The 17,137-nt window shown below is 42.5% G+C and overlaps 1 protein-coding gene across 1 annotated transcript in view; it reads left to right on the forward strand.

Annotated features, from left to right (window-relative positions):
• Nucleotides 1-12,295: 12,295 nt before the first annotated feature.
• The window catches only part of SIM1 (SIM bHLH transcription factor 1), a 98,572-nt gene continuing 93,730 nt past the window's right edge, over nucleotides 12,296-17,137 (forward strand). Inside the window, exon 1 of the mRNA XM_070074625.1 lies at nucleotides 12,296-12,493. The gene's annotated coding sequence lies outside the window, so the exon portion shown is untranslated. The remainder of the gene's footprint in view (nucleotides 12,494-17,137) is intronic.

A 17,137-nucleotide genomic window follows, 5' to 3' on the forward strand; every position in this document is an offset into this window, starting at 1 on the left:
CTGGAACCTTTGTGCATATGGCATGCCAACACTGCAAATGGCAGCTTTACCCTCTAAGCCACAGCACCAATAAATGTATCTTTTTTTAGACATTTTTAAAAATATTTATTTATCTATTTGAAGGCAGAGTTACAGAGAGGCAGAGGCAGAGGTAGAGAAAGAGAGAGAGAGGGAGAGAGAGGTTTTCCATCTGCCTGTTCACTTCCCAGATGGCCACAATGGCCAGAGCTGCACCCATCTGAAGCCAGGAGCTTCTTCCAGGTCTCCCACAGGGGTGCAGGGGCCCAAGGACTTCAGCCATCTTCCATTGCTTTCCCAGGCCATAGCAGAGAGCTGATTCAGAAGTGGAGCAGCTGGGACTTGAACCGGTGCCCATATGGGATGCTGGCGCTGCAGGCAGCAGCTTTACCAGCTACACCACAGTGCTGGCCCCAATACATCTATCTTTTAATTTCATTTTCCACTGGCTGTTTGAAGTACCTTCATATTAAATGCTTCATATTAAATGCTAGAATCATTGTTTCTAGATTATGGAGCAATTAATTCCCACTCACGTATCATCCTGACTATTCATTTTCCTGCGAGAATCTATACCCTAAATTAGAGTGAGGTCTCGAGGGTATGAGAATGAGTCAGCATCCCCAGCACCCAGGACAAGACTATCACTGACACGCTTATAAAGCTATTGGCTAGTTGAAGAGTGGTCCCATTGTGACTCCCAAACTTTCAACAGAGTGAAACCCAAGTGCAGCTGATAACCAAAGAGTCAGGGCTTCTCTTTCCTTCATATCCCACACTGCTATTTACCAAATACTTGAACCCAAACCCTTGAGCCCACAGGAAATGGAATGAAATGGTGGTTCTTTTTTTTCATCATGAAATATCTCAAACCTATCAAAAATGCAAAAATGAACAAAATTACCATCTTTGTGCTATCTTCCAAATTTGTTGAATTATAACTTTTTCATACTTTTTAAAAGATAACTAGAGGCCGGCGCCGTGGCTCAATAGGCTAATCCTCCACCTAGCGGCGCCGGCATACTGGGTTCTAGTCCCGGTCGGGGCGCCGGATTCTGTCCCGGTTGCCCCCCTTCCAGGCCAGCTCTCTGCTGTGGCCAGGGAGTGCAGTGGAGGATGGCCCAAGTGCTTGGGCCCTGCACCCGCATGGGAGACCAGGAGAAGCACCTGGCTCCTGCCTTCGGATCAGGGCGGTGCACCAGCCGCAGCGCGCTGGCTGCGGCAACCATTGGAGGGTGAACCAACAGCAAAAAGGAAGACCTTTCTCTCTGTCTCTCTCTCTCTCACTGTCCACTCTGCCTGTAAACAAAACAAACAAAAAAGATAACTAGAATACTAGACATGCCATTGGCGTCTGAACACCCCTTCCCAATCCTGTTCTTGTATTCCAAGAGCTTAGTCCTTAGTCTGATTATTATCTTTCATGTGCATGCGTCTGTACTATCATTTATATTAATATACAATTTTGTTACATGGTTTTATATTATTTTCATATATATCCAAAAATAACAATACAGCAGTTCTGGTAGGCAGCCTCCAAGATGGGCCTTGATGATCCCTGTGGTCCCTGCCTCCTGTTATCCACACCACTGAGAAATTCCCTCCCCTCGATTGTTAACTGGATTTAGAGAGTCAGTTCTAATGAAGAGAATACGTAATGTGATATAATTTAAAAGGTTAGGTTATAAATGACCATAACTTCCATCTTGGGTACTTTCCCATTCTGTTTTAGATCAGTTGCTTATGGGGGAAGCCAGGTGCTTTGTCACACTATGTCATGAGGCAGCCCTGTGGAAAAACCCACTTAAGCAAACTTGGAAGCAAATGTACAGAGGTCACAGATAACCATGGAAGAGAGTTTAGAAGCTACCTCACCAGAGACCCTGAACCAGAATCACCCAGCTAAACCACTTCTAGATCCCTGACTCACAGAAACTATGAGATCGTAAATGTGTATTGGTTTGAAGCCAGTACATTGGGGAGTTCTGTTACACAATAATATGTTGATAATAATATATTGATGTTGGCCATGGCTAACATGTTTTTAAACTTTTTTCACAAAATGGTATCCTTGAGGTTTATGAACACTGAAACATGCAGCTTTAGCCTATTACATTGTATGACTATACCACAATTTATTCATTTTTGAGTTGAGGTGCTTTCCATTAGTTTCTGATATGACTACTACAAATTATTGCTGCAACAAATATTCCTACTTCATATCTAATCACTTTGAATTTCATGAAAATGCACATAACTAAATATTCAAGTTCAGATTTTAGTTCTGAAATTAAAAGAAGTTAGACATAAAGAATTTATGATTTGCCTAGACTATTATGTCGAGTTAATATTTTTAAGGCAAGACTTAATCTACCAAGGTGCAACCATGGATTTCTCCACAAAAACAGGTACAGCAAGTACTACTGAAATTTTAGAATAAAAGCAGCCAGAGAACCATCATCAAGACTACACCTAAGGCACACAGGGAGCAGTTTCTCATGATTAACCCTGACTGGGTCAAAATCAGCCTCGTTAGCATACTTTTTCCTTTCATGTTGTTCTAAGCTCACATTTCACAGCAAAATTTCACAGTAGCTGCCTCTTCTGTGACTCAGTAGGAAGTTTCCTCACTGGTGGGTTCCCTGAGAATCACCTGAGGAAATACCAGGAAGCAGAGCCCCTCTTTTCCTCTCTCTCCTATGCCAGGATCCCACAAGTTCTGCCCCGAGGCTGCACCGTGCAGTTGCTGCTGAGCTGCCTGCAACCCTGTAAACCTGCTAAGAAATGGAACTATGCCCCGCGTTATCACTCCTGGCAAAGCAGGACTGGTGAAAATGTCATCGTGAATTATCAAGCGTGCCTGCATGCTTCATGGCATGACCAAGGTCTTAAAAGGTTCTCTTCTATTTTTGATTTACAGACTTCTGAAGCTGACATTAAAAATTATTTCTCCCATAGAGTATATTTGGTAAAATGGCATTACTTTTTTAAGCAAGCTTGGTTCTTCACACTAAATGTGTTTCTTTATGTTTTTATATTTCCTGTCATATATTGATAAGGAAAAATCCAGAAAATCATTACCTCCCAGTTTTAGCTCTAGTCATAGAAACAAAGCATCCCCAATACCACCACCACCCCCATTAAACATAAAAGTGCTAAACAAATGAAAGCTGGCTTTGTTTTTTTCCAGTTTTATTTTTTTAACTTTTATTTAGTAAATATAAATTTCCAAAGTACAGTTTATGGATTACAATGGCTTCCCCCCCATAACTTCCCTCCCATTCGCACCCCTCCCATCTCCCACTCCCTCTCCCATTCCATTCACATCAAGATTCATTTTCAATTATCTTTATATACAGAAGATCAATTCAGTATATATTAAGTAAAGATTTCATCAGTTTGCACCCACACAGAAACACAAAGTGTAAAATACTGTTTCAGTACTAGTTATAGCATTACTTCACATTGGACAACACATTAAGGACAGATCCCACACGAGGAGTAAGTACACAGTGACTCCTGTTGTTGACTTAACAATTTGACACTCTTGTTTATGGTGTCAGTAATCTCCCTAGGCTCTAGTCATGAGTTGCCAAGGCTATGGAAGCCTTTTGAGTTCGCCAACTTCTATCTTATTCCGACAGGATCATAGTCAAAGTGGAAGTTCTCTCCTCCCTTCAGAGAAAGGTACCTCCTTCTTTGATGGCCCCATTCTTTCCACTGGGATCTCATTCGCAGAGATCTTTCATTTAGGTTTTGTGTTTTTGTTTTTGTTTTTGTTTGCCAGAGTGTCTTGGCTTTCCATGCCTAAAATACTCTCATGGGCTCTTCAGCCAGATCGGAATGCCTTAAGGGCTGATTCTGAGGCCTGAGTGCTGTTTAGGAAAGCTGGCTTTGATGAGATACACAAACAGTAACACCCCAGGTGAATCACCCTTAATGGCTGTCATTCTGATGCACACCCAAATGGGTGATCTATTTAAAGGGATATCAGACTTGTCAAAATACCTCAGTAACCTCTTCCCCACAACTTGGGTTTTATTCAAGAAGAAACAAAAAGATCATATATAAAATTCTTTCATTATTTGAATCATTTGCATAAGCAATCCTTGTCTCTCTGAGAATAAAGACATGTCACCTCACATGCACCTAGGGGAAGAAACACACACTAAGCACAACCTGCAATCAAAACTGAGTGAGGCAGAGGTTCAGAACAGAATAGGCACGGAACATCTGCCATGGAGGATCTCCCTGTCCCTCTTGTCCTGCCCTGCTTCCACCCACCTGTCCCAGCTTCCCCCAGCCCAACAGGCTGCCTCCTCCCCGAGCCCTCCCAGGGCATAAGTTTGCCTTGTTCCCTCACCTGCACAGCACACAGCCTCTCACTTAAGAAGTGCTCAGGAGAGATCCGTGGGACAAATACAAATTTCAAATGATAGACCTAAGGATTAAAATAGACTCTCAAATGAATGGAGGACAATGAACCCAACAGAGGTTTCTGGAGCACCCATTAGGCTCCTTGCTCCATCCTCTCTTAAAATGCTCCACTGGGGCATCTCCGGTGAAGGTCAACAGAACAAAGTGAGGTTACAGAATATCCTTCCTGCTGGCAGGTCATTAGGCAGACAAATGCCTTCCTGTGGTGGGAAAGCTGATACGAAGGAGAGTGAAGGAGAAACAGAATGTAGGAAATTAAAGGTATTTTTCAGACACTGAGTTCGGTGGTAAAAGGCCCTGACGTCTAACAGACCCTGCTAGCCAGTATTTTACAGCTTCCACCCAAACTGCAGTCATTTGACAACATGCTCCCTCCTCAATGTGCATTGTCTAAAGAACCCAATGCTCTCTGTAGAATAATTCTGGAAGGCTACATAAGGAATTTATGAGCAGTGGCTTCTAAGGAGGTGCCTGGAGGGAGACACTTAATGTTTAATGTTTTGCACCATTTGTTGTTGTTGTTGTTGTTGTTTTAACCTTGTGCTTAGACAGTATTTTTCCACTGAAAATAGTTGCTTTAAAATGTTTGATAAAAGGAAGTAAATGGGGTGGGCTTTTGGTACAGTGGTTAAGATGTCACTTGTGACAATCGCATCCCATACCAGAGTGCCTGGGTTTGAGGACCGGCTCCAACTCCAGCTTCCTGCTAATGCATACCCTAGGAGGCAGCAGCTGGTGGCACGATGCTGAGGTGACTGACAATTTGGATGATGCCAATAAATTCCCGGCTCCTGTCTTCGGCCCAGTCTAGCAACAGCTGCTGTAGGCATTGGGGAGTGATTCAGTGGAGGTAAGCTTGCGTGTGTGTGTGTGTGTGTGTGTGTGTGTGTGTGTCTGTGCCTCACAAATAAATAATTCTTAAACTTTTTTAAGAAAAAATGCTAAAAATCACAAGCAACTTCAAACAAATCAAAACCAGAAGATTGTACTTTATGTTTCCTTTACAAATTGGTTCACTAGCTGATCATTTGAGCAAATGGGGCGTTCACAGAGAGTTAAGGAAAAAGCCTTAATTTTCTACTGAGGATAACTTTGATATAAAGAGGGTGATTTCCTGTTCACAGTTTTGAAGGGACCATCTTCTCAGTAAGCAGGCACTTCCAGGATGTGGGAGTGGTACATCCCGTGCCCAAAAGTAAAAAAAATAAAATAAAAAAGCTGAAATCTTATACAAAGTACCACAAGCCTCAGTTGGGAGTCCCAGGTGTGATTCTGCATTAAAGGATGATTAAAACAAGAACAGAGTCAGTGTTGTGCTTTAGGGAGAAATGTTGAAGATTTTTCTGGGAAAATGGTTTTATTTTTGCACTTCAAAAAAACTCAAGATGCTTTCTCTCTTTCATCCCTATGATGGGTTGCATTATGTCCCACTCCAAAGAAAGTGTTGTTGGGGTCCTAACCCCAGTATCTCAGAATGCGATCTTACTCAGAAAAGGCGACAGAGACTGGAGTTATGCTGCCACAAGTCAAAGAACTCAAGGGGCTACAAGAAGCTAGAGGCAAAGGAGATTCCTTCCCCTATAGGTTTCAGAGGGCATGTAGCCCCGTGCTGACACCTTAATTCCAAGCTTCTGAACTCTAGAACTGTTGAGACAACAAGCTTCTCTCATTCTAGAGCCTAAGAAGCTCTAGGCAACTAACAGCGCCCTTCAGAATCTTCTGGGATTTTGCAGGCCCTCAGAGACTCCCTCTTCATCTCAGTGCATGCAGCCTTTTGCCTCACATTTGCTGTCTCACATTTTGCCTTGTAGTTCAAAGTTCCCTATGTGGTCCATACCTCTAGGCCCTATCCCATTGACCCCTCATGGCTATAGACTTCATACTCATCCTCAAATCTCTGTCCAGAGACATCCTCCTGGGCTGGCTAAGTGGCCATTCCCTGTTCTCCCCATGCCTGGTCCATTGCTACCCCTGCCCATGACACAGAAGGCATCAGTGGGCCTACCTGGCCCAGTGGACGGGAGTCCCTGCTAGGGCAGGTGCCAGGTCTTCTTCATTTTCAACTCTCAAGACCTGGCACATAAATGCCCAATGAATCATTCCTGAGCAGAACTTCCTTCTTACTACTGTTGGTAGATCACCATCAAGGAGAAGCACATCATTTCTAACCCCCTCCAAATTAAGAGCTGAGGCTAAGCAGCCTGTGGTGAACTAGAAAGGAGAACTATGAGGACTGGAGAAACTAGGGCATCTGGTCTGTTTCTAGCACTTCTGTAACTATTGCTCTTCCCTGCTTGGAAGCCCCATGAGATAAAAGAGCCCAGAGCAGCAAATGAGACCCCAGGAGTGACATCAGACATAGGCTGTAAATCTGTACTCTCCCTGCAGTATTTTTAGCCCCATTATTCCTCACTTGTCTACATGTGCATCTGCCTTGATTTCATATGGTCCTAAGTTTCTTTGGGACTGTAGCCTCCACTCCAGAGACTCATTCAATGCCCCCTGGCAATTGAATAATGATTGCTGAATTGAAACTGCAAAACCACAAAGATTTCACAAATCAGTAGATGTGAAAGAAGACTCAGAAAGAAGTAGGTGGTCTCATTCCTCCCTCCTTTATTAGAGGACCAAAAGAACACATCTAAAGCACGAATGATTTTGAAGAAATGAAAAAAAGGAAAGTTCAACATAAAAGCTCTATTTTTCTAATGAAAGAACATTTTCTCTTGATCATCCACAAATTATAAGACTACATATATTAACATGCTATTTCATTAACAAATTATAGCCTATTCTCCACAGTGAAGGAATAAAGAAAAAGTTCACCTAATAAAAGAGGTTAGCTCCTAATTAGGATCAGGCTGCAGAATTTGCCGGGTGTAATTTTCCACTGCAAATTGTTCTCAGATTGACCTTGGTTGGTATTAAGGACATGGGTTTGAAAACATATCTTTCCTTTGGCAGCGTGTCCCATAAAGCACCAGTGCCTTTCACAGACCATTCTGTGTCTGGCTCCTCCCCTTGTCTCCTGCTCCCACATGGCTCTGCCATTGTCTCTAGGTTTAAGGAAACATCTTAAAGATAAATTAACACTTGCTGATATGCTTAGGATAGCAGAAAAAGCACAGGGCTTGGAGTCCAGCTGGGCCAGGAGGTGAATTATATCTCTACCACTTCCTACCTATGTGGCTCAGTCCTCTAAATCTGGGTTCCCGGCTGTACAATGAAACTATAACAGCTGCTTTCACGGGGGTTACACTTGAGGTTGGCATAATGGTATAAGGTGACTGCAAGCAATAGTATTTCCCTTCTGTCTTGAGTCCTGTTGGCAACCCTGTAAGACTGGCATTCCTCTTCATTTTTCACCAAGGCACCAGAGAAGCTAAGTCACTCCCTGGCCATCATGCATCTAATATGAGGAGTCTTCAGAAAGTTCATGGAAAATGGAAATTTACCCAAAAGAAATCTGCATATAGTACCCCATATTTATAGCAGCTCAATTCACAATAGCTAAGATACAGATTCAACCACAATGTCTATCAACTGATGACTGGATATAGAAATTGTGGTATATATACATGATGAAATAATAGTCATAAAAAAGAATGACTTCTGCAACAAAATGGATTTAATTGGAAACCATTATGCTTGGTGAAATAAGACAGTCCCAAGAAGACAAATATCATGTTTTTTCCCTGACTTATGGTTAATGAATATACCGTCTAGAAAAAATTGTAATGTATATGAGCAAAGTTGACGTTTTGAGATTTGATTGGTGTTTATAGCCTTTGTCTACACTCCTGAGGAACAGTGATTTTTCTACTTACGACTTATTGAATTACTTATTTAATGGAGGGTTAAGCTTGTGATTTTTAAGTAAATTGAAAGTCTGCCATTGTAAAAATTAAAAGAAAAATCAGAAAGGAAGGAGAGAGGGTAGGAGAAAGGAAGGGAGGGAGGCTAGGGTAGGAAGAATCATTATGCTCATAAAACTGTATATAGGAAATATACAAAATCTGTCCCCTTTATATAAATTTGAAAATTCTTTAAAAGGAAAAATCGCATGGTTTTCAAATGTAGGGAACCAAAATAACCTTATCTTTTAATTGCATTTTCCATGAACTTTTTTGAAGTACCCTTGCATAAGACAAAGGAAAGCTTGGAAACGTTGAAAGCATTCAATTCAGCCAGGCTGTCTAGCCCAGCACATTGGCCTTAAAGATTGACTCTTTCTTTCTTTCTTTCTTTCTTTCTTTCTTTCTTTCTTTCTTTCTTTCTTTCTTTCTTTCTTTCTTTCTTTCTTTCTTTCTTTCTTCCTTCCTTCCTTCCTTCCTTCCTTCCTTCCTTCCTTCCTTCCTTCCTTTCTTTCTTTCTTTCTTTCTTTTTTTTTTTTTTTTTTTTTGACAGGCAGAGTGGACAGTGAGAGAGAGAGAGACAGAGAGAAAGGCCTTCCTTTTTGCCGTTGGTTCACCCTCCAATGGCCGCCGTGGCCGGCGCGCTGCGGCCAACACACCGCGCTGATCCAAAGGCAGGAGCCAGGTGCTTCTCCTGGTCCCCCATGGGGTGCAGGGCCCAAGCACTTGGGCCATCCTCCACTGCACTCCCTGGCCACAGCAGAGAGCTGGCCTGGAAGAGGGGCAACCGGGACAGAATCCGGCGCCCCGACCGGGACTAGAATCCGGTGTGCCGGCGCCGCTAGGCAGAGGATTAGCCAAGTGAGCCGCGGCACCGGCTCTAAGATTGACTATTTCAAACTCCCATGTGGAAACATCATATACCTGGAAACTGGAGGTGCTAATCACAGTGATTGTCCACGCTTTCTACCCTTTGGTTCTAAAACAAGTAAATTTGGAGTCGACGATGGAGCAGCTGAGGCTGCCCTCAGTATATATCCCCTCCCTGCCTGCAACCTTCTCCCCTTCGCTTCTCTGTTTGCCTGCGTATCCCTACCCTAGTGGCTCCTAAGGAGACCTGCCATCATTTCCCAGAAACTTCCACCACCTGCCTTCCCATGGCATCCTACCTCCTCTCTCCAAAGTTGCGTGGCTGAAGGGGTCATTTCACAACGAGGCAAATTCAGAGCTTTATACAATCACTTCGTAGCGATTGTTTCACTGCTGGACCGGTAAACCCGTGGAAAAGTTCTATAAATGCACACAGAGTAATCCGGCTCCCTAAGTCAGCACTTTGGAAAACTTTAGGGCTTTGAAAACTTTCCAACAGTTCCAGAGATGTCAGCGTGACTTTCAGAGACAGCACAATGGTGGCTGGGTTGAGGATGGGGGAAAAGGAAAGAGAATGAAACTTGAGGTCAGTCATGCTCCATATCACTACAATTGATATCTGGGAAAGTCTATGAGAAAAGTTCTTGAAAATAAAATTAATAGAATCTTACAGGACTTTACATGGTTTTTGGTTCTTTTTAGTGCTTCTTACCTACATATACTCCAAATTGGCCCCATCATCCCAGCCGCTGAAAAATTATCATGAGGCAATGATTCCAAAGAAACAAACAAACAAAAAAATCGGTTATAAATCTCCAGAACTGGGCAGAGCTGTGGCATAGCAGGTAAAGCTGATGCCTGCAGTGGCAGCATCCCATATGGGTGCTGGTTCAAGATTCAGCTGCTCTATTTCCAATCCAGCTCTCTGCTATGGTCTGGGAAATTAGTAGAGGATGGCACAAGTGCTTGAGCCCCTGCACCTGTGTGGGAGGCCCACAGAAACTCCTAGCTCCTTGCTTTGGATTGGCACAGCACTGGCAGTTGCGGCCATTTGGGGAGTGAACCAGCAGATAGAAGATACCTCTCTTGCTCTCTCTCTCTCTCTCTCTCTCTCTCTCTGCTTTTCAAATAAATAAAGAGGGGGCAGCACTGTGGTGTAGTGGGTAAACCCGCTGCCTGTAGTGCTGGCATCCAATATGGGCGCCGGTTCAAGTCTTGGATGCTCCACTTCTGATCCAGCTCTCTTCTATGGCCTGAGAAAGTAATAGAAGATGCCCCAAGTCCTTGGGCCCCTGCACCACTGTGGGAGACCTGGAGGAAGCTCCTGGCTCCTGGCTTCAGATCGGCCCAGTTCCAGCTTTGCGGCCATCTGGGGAATGAACAAGTGGATGGAAGACTTCTCTCTCCGCCTTTCTGCAACTCTCTGCCTTTCAAATAAATAAATCTTTTAAAAAATGACTTTCATGAGTTTGCATATATATATATACATATATACATATGATATATACTCAAATTTACAAAGGGCGATTGTAAAGAAATCTCTTTTAGCAGATTTAAAAAATACTATTTGAATAGTACCTCCTTCAAAGCCATCATCCATGAAGTCTATTTTTATTTAAACAATGCAATTATTGCCCACATGTTTTTGAAACCTGTGAGCCATATCCCATTTCTGGATTCCTCTCAGCCCCCGAGGAGTGCTTCTCCTAAGTGAGGGAACTCATTCTTTCAGTGATAACTTAATTTTTGGGAATGGTTCCAAACTAGGTTAAAAACAGCTATAGTTAAAACCAAGATGAGACTGAAATGCTGTAGTAACTGATTTTAAACCCCACTGGAATTTTGAATCTGTCTTTTCCACAAGAACAGACGTGTTGGAATAAGAGCTCGCTTTCTGAAGATGGATGATAGTCACTTAGTTGTGCGAAGTCATTTTCTTCTCTGTTTGAGCCTAAATCAGAGTATTCTATTTTTTGCTAGGTGCTTTTCTCAGTTTTTAATTAGTTGCTTATGATTTGATGCTACTATTTCCCCTTTCACCTGGGATCATTTATTTCTTTTCTAGTGTATGAAATTAGTTCTCCTTGGGCTTACAGAGCTAATTATCTAATAGAGGGGGCATTGTGGATTTGCTCAACAGACTTATCCTTTAGTTTACAACATTTTCTGGAATCCCTAAGCTGTGAAGATTAGTACTAACTGGTAGCTTTGCCATGTTACTGATGCCAATAGCATGTGGAGGCTTGCTGGGTCTCCTTTTTAAGATAGGAGCTCATTAGGAGATTTAATTTACTTCAAAAGTGTGTTACCATCAAGGTTGTCAAGTGCAATTATTTTTTTTAAAGATTTATTTATTTATTTGAAAGAATTTACAGATACAAGGTGGGAGGAGAGAGAGAGAGAGAGAGAGAGAGAGAGAGAGAGAGAGAGAGAATCTTCTGTCTGTTGATTTACTTCCCAAGTGACTGCAATGGCTGAGGCTTGGCCAGGCTGAAACCAGAAGCCTAGAACTCCATATGGGTCTCTCACATGGATGGCAGGGCCCCAAGCACTTGGGCAATTTTCTGGTAATTTCCCAGGCAAATTTGTAAGGAGCCATATCAGAAGCAGAGCAATCAGTGGCTTAACCCACTGTCACAATGCCGGCTCCTATCAGGTGTAATTCTACCATGCCACCATAAGGGATAAGGATTAAAATATTTTGACACCCACAGTGTTTGCACAGGCTTTTGACTTGAATCTTGTAGTAATTTCTCCATATTCTGGGGAAAGATTAAGACTGTCTCACATGGGGAAAAAAGATTAAATTTGTTTCTAAATGATGTTCTCTTTCAACTCACTTGAGGTACCTATATACTTCCTGTGGTCAAGCCTGCCCCTTTTCTCCAACCAAGAAGACAGCAGGTGGACATCTTCCCTCTCTACACTGTGGCTTTTGCCACAGCAGGCTGAGATGTTTAGGAACACAGTGGAGTTACCCAGGCTACCAGGGGTTCCTGTTGTACAGTGGTCAGCTGTCATAAGCCCATCTGAAGTCAGCATCAGGCTTAAACAGAGTGTGTGTGTGTGTATGCGTGTGTGTCCCTCAGGCTATATCAGAGAAGAGAGCTTGGAGGTGGAGCCTCAGGCATCTTAGAAAACTCCAAGTTGAGACCTGCTTGCACTGAGCCTTTGGGACTTCGACTCCTAAGAGTGGGCCTAATGACCCCAGTAGAGCCTACTGACCCCACCCAATATTCTGGGACTGGGGAATGAGGTTTTCCACTCTTTGGAAAGAAGGAGGATGAAGCATTCCATGCTGGCCCACTGATACTGTGAGTGTCTACCTTTGTCATTTCTGCTAATCTAGAGATGTTTATTTGATTCATATACTTTCTTATTAATGATGTATGTAAGTTGAGTTCAAATTTTGTTTCCTTTATTTACACAAAGTTTTGTGCCTCTAGATTAGAAAATAATGTCATAGTCTTTCTTGTGGTTACTTGAAATTACTAAACATCCAGGACTGCTTTCCAAAATTCAGTTATGATTCTAAGCTAGAATCATTAATCACTTGCTCCATAAGTTGAAGAACATAAACTTAGATTCTGAGCTGAATCTGTAAATTCTCCATAATATTGCTGTGTGGTCCATTCTAATGAAAATTTTGCTGCAACTTTGAAACCTTAAAGAGTCTTCTTTGGAGAATGTTTTTTTTTTTTTTCTGGAGTGATATTTTCCTGTCAGATCATGTGACCCACAACTAGTGGTTAGCTCCCCGAGAAGTAAAGAAAGGGAAAGAACCAAGAAAAGTTAAACCTCAAAGATGGTACCCTGTGGCCCTTCCTTCCTCTGCTTCCCTGTTGTGTGGTTTCTCAATCTTTGCTTGAGGTAGTAACTTAAATATATATTTTTTATACTGTGAACTCTAATAATTTGTCACAGTGTTGTCAGCACAGAGAAAATTTTACCGAGAGAAATCTACTTGCAAAATGCCTCTCTTCTCACTCCACTCACACAGCAAAATACCCTGTGTTTTTGACACGTGTGTGCCTTTACTAAGGGAATAAAATATAGACTCACTAAGCATTCCAATTCCATTCCCTTTTCTGTGGTCCCTCAGTTTCTCTCTTTCGCCCTCTTCACTTTTTATTTTTGAGTTTCCAGATTTGTCAGGAAGGAGAAAGGGTGGCTAGGTCCTGTGTAGGGACAGCAGAGATGAAAATCCCTTACTCATGAGAGACACAGGTCAAATTTCTTTGATGCTGGCAAAGAAGCACATGGTCACTGCCAAAACCACAGAGTAAAGTCTTCTAAAACCCCCTCAGACACTGATGTTTTAGAGTTAAGCCTTTTCATTTATATTTGGACAACCACCTGTTGACTTCTACTGGTGCTTGTCAAGGGCGGATAGATGGTGGGAACCTGGAGCAGACTTAGCCCATTCAGAGGGCTTGGTATTCCCCTTTGAAGAGGTTGCCATTGTTTTTAATTGGGCCTAGTCAAGGCTCATAAGATCAAACATGAAAAACAAAAAGGAAAGTGTCTACTTGGGACACAGTCTCACTCTTCTCTTGAGATTATCACAGCATTCTCAGGCCATCCCTTTAAATCCAGCAATCGATTAGAACAGTCTTTACAATGCACTTCCTAGTCCTAAAATGCAGTGTGTGAGAGCCAGGGGGAAGACAAAGGAGAAAAATCTATGCTGGTTGTGGAGTACACAGTGGTGGGTCCTGCCAATGGCTCCTACTGGGAGCACACATTTCCCTAGGCAGGTGCTGCTTCTGCTGCAAAGTTAGAGGGATGGGATGAGGCATATATGGTCAAAAGAAAGAACAGGTGCAAAGTGAGCTTCATCTAAGAAAGTCTCATCTAAAGCAAATCTCTAATTTTTGTTGTGACATTAGGTGACATCATTGGTGAGCTGCAGACACTTGTGAGTACTGTCCAAGTTACTAGTTCATCAAGTTGGCCTAGATTATACCATTTCACCCATGTCTCAGGGCATATAATGAGCTCCTACATCTCAGGTGAATGGATCTGGGGTTAGGTGTTTAAAAGATTGAATAAAAGATGCAGATGCTCTATTGATGGTGATAGGAAACAGGAAAGAAGTCCAAGAACTAAATGAACAACTATAAATAAGTCTTTGATGGGACAAATATGCTTGAAGCCCTATGGAAATACAACAACAAATCCATCATGTATCCTGTCCAATTAAAAGTGTATCTTGTCAGTTATCCTTAAAAATTCTTCAAAGAGGTAAGAAGACAAAATTTCATACTGTATAAATATATTTCCAGAATAAACTATTATATTATCTCTCCTTTGGAAACAATCCTTGGCCAATTCAGCTGCATGAACAGTGTATGGTGTCCTTTCTTTTCCAACATCATATTTGCTACACACCTCTGCAGAGTCTGAATTATGCTAAGCACTAAGAGGCATAGAGAAAACTTGGGTGAGAAATCCAATCTTCCTCCTCCCCTGTGCACTGCAACATCTTTACAAAGGTGAACATTCAGCTCTCCTAAGTTTCTCCTGCAGCCCCCCTTCCCTCTCCGCATGCCTTTAACTTCAGAGCCATTTCTGACTCCACCTACTATGGATGCAGCTTTGCCAAAGCTTGGGATTCACTGTCCTTCCTTCTTTTTTTAAGATTTATTTATTTATTTGATAATAAGAGTTACACAGAGAGAGAAGGAAAGGCAGAGAGAGACAGAAAGAGAGAGAGAGAGAGAGAATCTTCCATCCACTGGTTAATCCCCAGTTGACCGCAACACAACTGGAGCTGCGCAAATTCGGAGCCAGGAGCCAGGATCTTCCTCTGGGTCTTCTCACACAGGTACAGGGGCCCAAGAACTTGACCATCTTCTACTGCTTTCCCAGGCCATAGCAGAGAAATGGATAGAAAGCGGAGCAGCTGGGACCTTAACCGGAACCCACATGGGATGCTGGCACTACAGGCAGCAGTTTTACCCAGCACGCCACAGCGCCAACCCACTGCCCTTTTTTCTGATCCATCCTGACTCTAGATAGTCCCTCAACCTTGACATCCAGCTGGAAATGAGGCCATAGTTAATACCTTTAGGGTAAAGGATGTCCCCAAAGGAGCTGGTCAGGAAAAGTTGAGGCCTTAAGCAGGCCCATGCAAGACCCTAGCACTGAGCGGTTCCTCATACAAAGGGAATTTTGTAAATTTTGTACTGCTAAGCCTGGCACACAAGTTCCCCCTCCTCTGGGCCCCATATACTCATATACTTTCTCACTGATTCCAGAGATAAACCTACTGTCCAATTAGACCTACCTGCCCTTCCCTGGCTCTCCTTCACTCCCCACACACCATGCCTTGACTGCCTATGCTCCACTCCTCTTCAAATACTTTGTCTTGGGTGGTGGCTCCCTTTAACTCTCAGTTCTCACATCTCCACCACACAGCACTGCTGTCTTATAGATTCTGTGTCTTTTATTCCCACCTCTTTGGAGAACTAGGTTTTCCATATGTGTCGTATATAGATAGATCAAAACTCACAAGTTGGTTCAATCACTTATTCTGAAGGTAGCCAAATGTAAGAACAACTTTTGTGTTTGATATATCTAAGAACCCACCAGTTTGGGCTAGTTTATTATATCTAAAACAGTGCTCCAAAATAGCAGTTGCAGCATTATCAGAATATGTGGGTACCTTTCAAAAGGGGCTATATGAAAAAGGACAGCACTTAGTAGGATGTACATTATATGTCTAAAGGCATAGTAGGTTTGATATTCAAATTCTGGCTCTAGTGCTTACATCCTTGTAGTTTGGGCAAGTTTCCAAAACTCTGGTTCAGTTTTCTTTTTTCCTTTTTTAAGATTTATTTATTTATTTGAATGCACAAGTTACAGAGAGAGAGGGAGAGACAGAGAGAGATAATTCATCAGCTGGTTCACGCCCCAGATGGCTGCAACAGCCAGAGTTGAGCCAGGCCAAAGCCAGGAGTTTCATCCTGGTCTCCCACATGGATGGCAGGGGCCCAAATACTCAGGCCATCCTTCACAGCTTTTTCCAGGCCATTAACAAGGAGCTGTATCAGAAGTGGAACAGCTGGGACATGAACCAGCACACATATGGGATGCCGGTGTTTTGAGAGGCGGCTTTACCTGCTGTGCCACAATGTTCGATCCTCAGTTTTCTTATGATAGTGAAATCTACATCATAGGTTTGTCAGTCAGATCAAATGTGATAGTGTTTAACCCAGGGCCCGGCAGACAATAATACCTTAGTAAATACCATTGCGATTGTAATTACCTTTAGCTCAGAGAGTCTGGCTTATAAGAGCTCGACGGAACTGCATAGAAAATTCAGCCCAGTCACTTTATTCAAAGATGAGGAACTGAATGCTCAGAGGTCAGGCCATGATCAGGTGGAGCTCTGACAGAAGACAATCCTGTGTTCTCCACTCCATTGTCCGGCATTCTTCAGTCGTGTGTATGAGAGTTTGTACCATTACAGGCCCATGCTCTCACTTGCATGATAAGCAGTAAGGCAGAATGATATACATCTGTTTTATAATCATCTGAATAAATAAATGACTTATATTGGAAAAGCCAAACTACCTTGATGAAACAGGATGATGTAATAAAATGTTTAAGGTAGATTTTCATATATCAAAAGTTTGGTTTGCAGTCACAGAAATCATTGCTGGTGATTCTATTTAATATAAATGTCTATAAGAATAATAAAGGCAAATATGTGGAGAGTAATATTGGAATAGAAACCAAAAATGTGCTTTGTGCGTGACTGGTTTTTCTGTTATTTATGCCACTCTATGTCACAAGAAAATACTTGTAATGAAAATGTCCACCTATAGGTGGCACACTTGTACTGCTGGCATTCTGTCCTTGGGCGTCCTTGCCAACAAATGTCACTGTGAAGAAGATGAGAGTGAAATTTGAAGAAGGAAAACAAGAAACCTAAATGGATACAGGAGTAATCT

This window comes from Oryctolagus cuniculus, chromosome 5 (assembly GCF_964237555.1).
Source record: "Oryctolagus cuniculus chromosome 5, mOryCun1.1, whole genome shotgun sequence".
Taxonomy (NCBI): Eukaryota; Metazoa; Chordata; class Mammalia; order Lagomorpha; family Leporidae; genus Oryctolagus; species Oryctolagus cuniculus.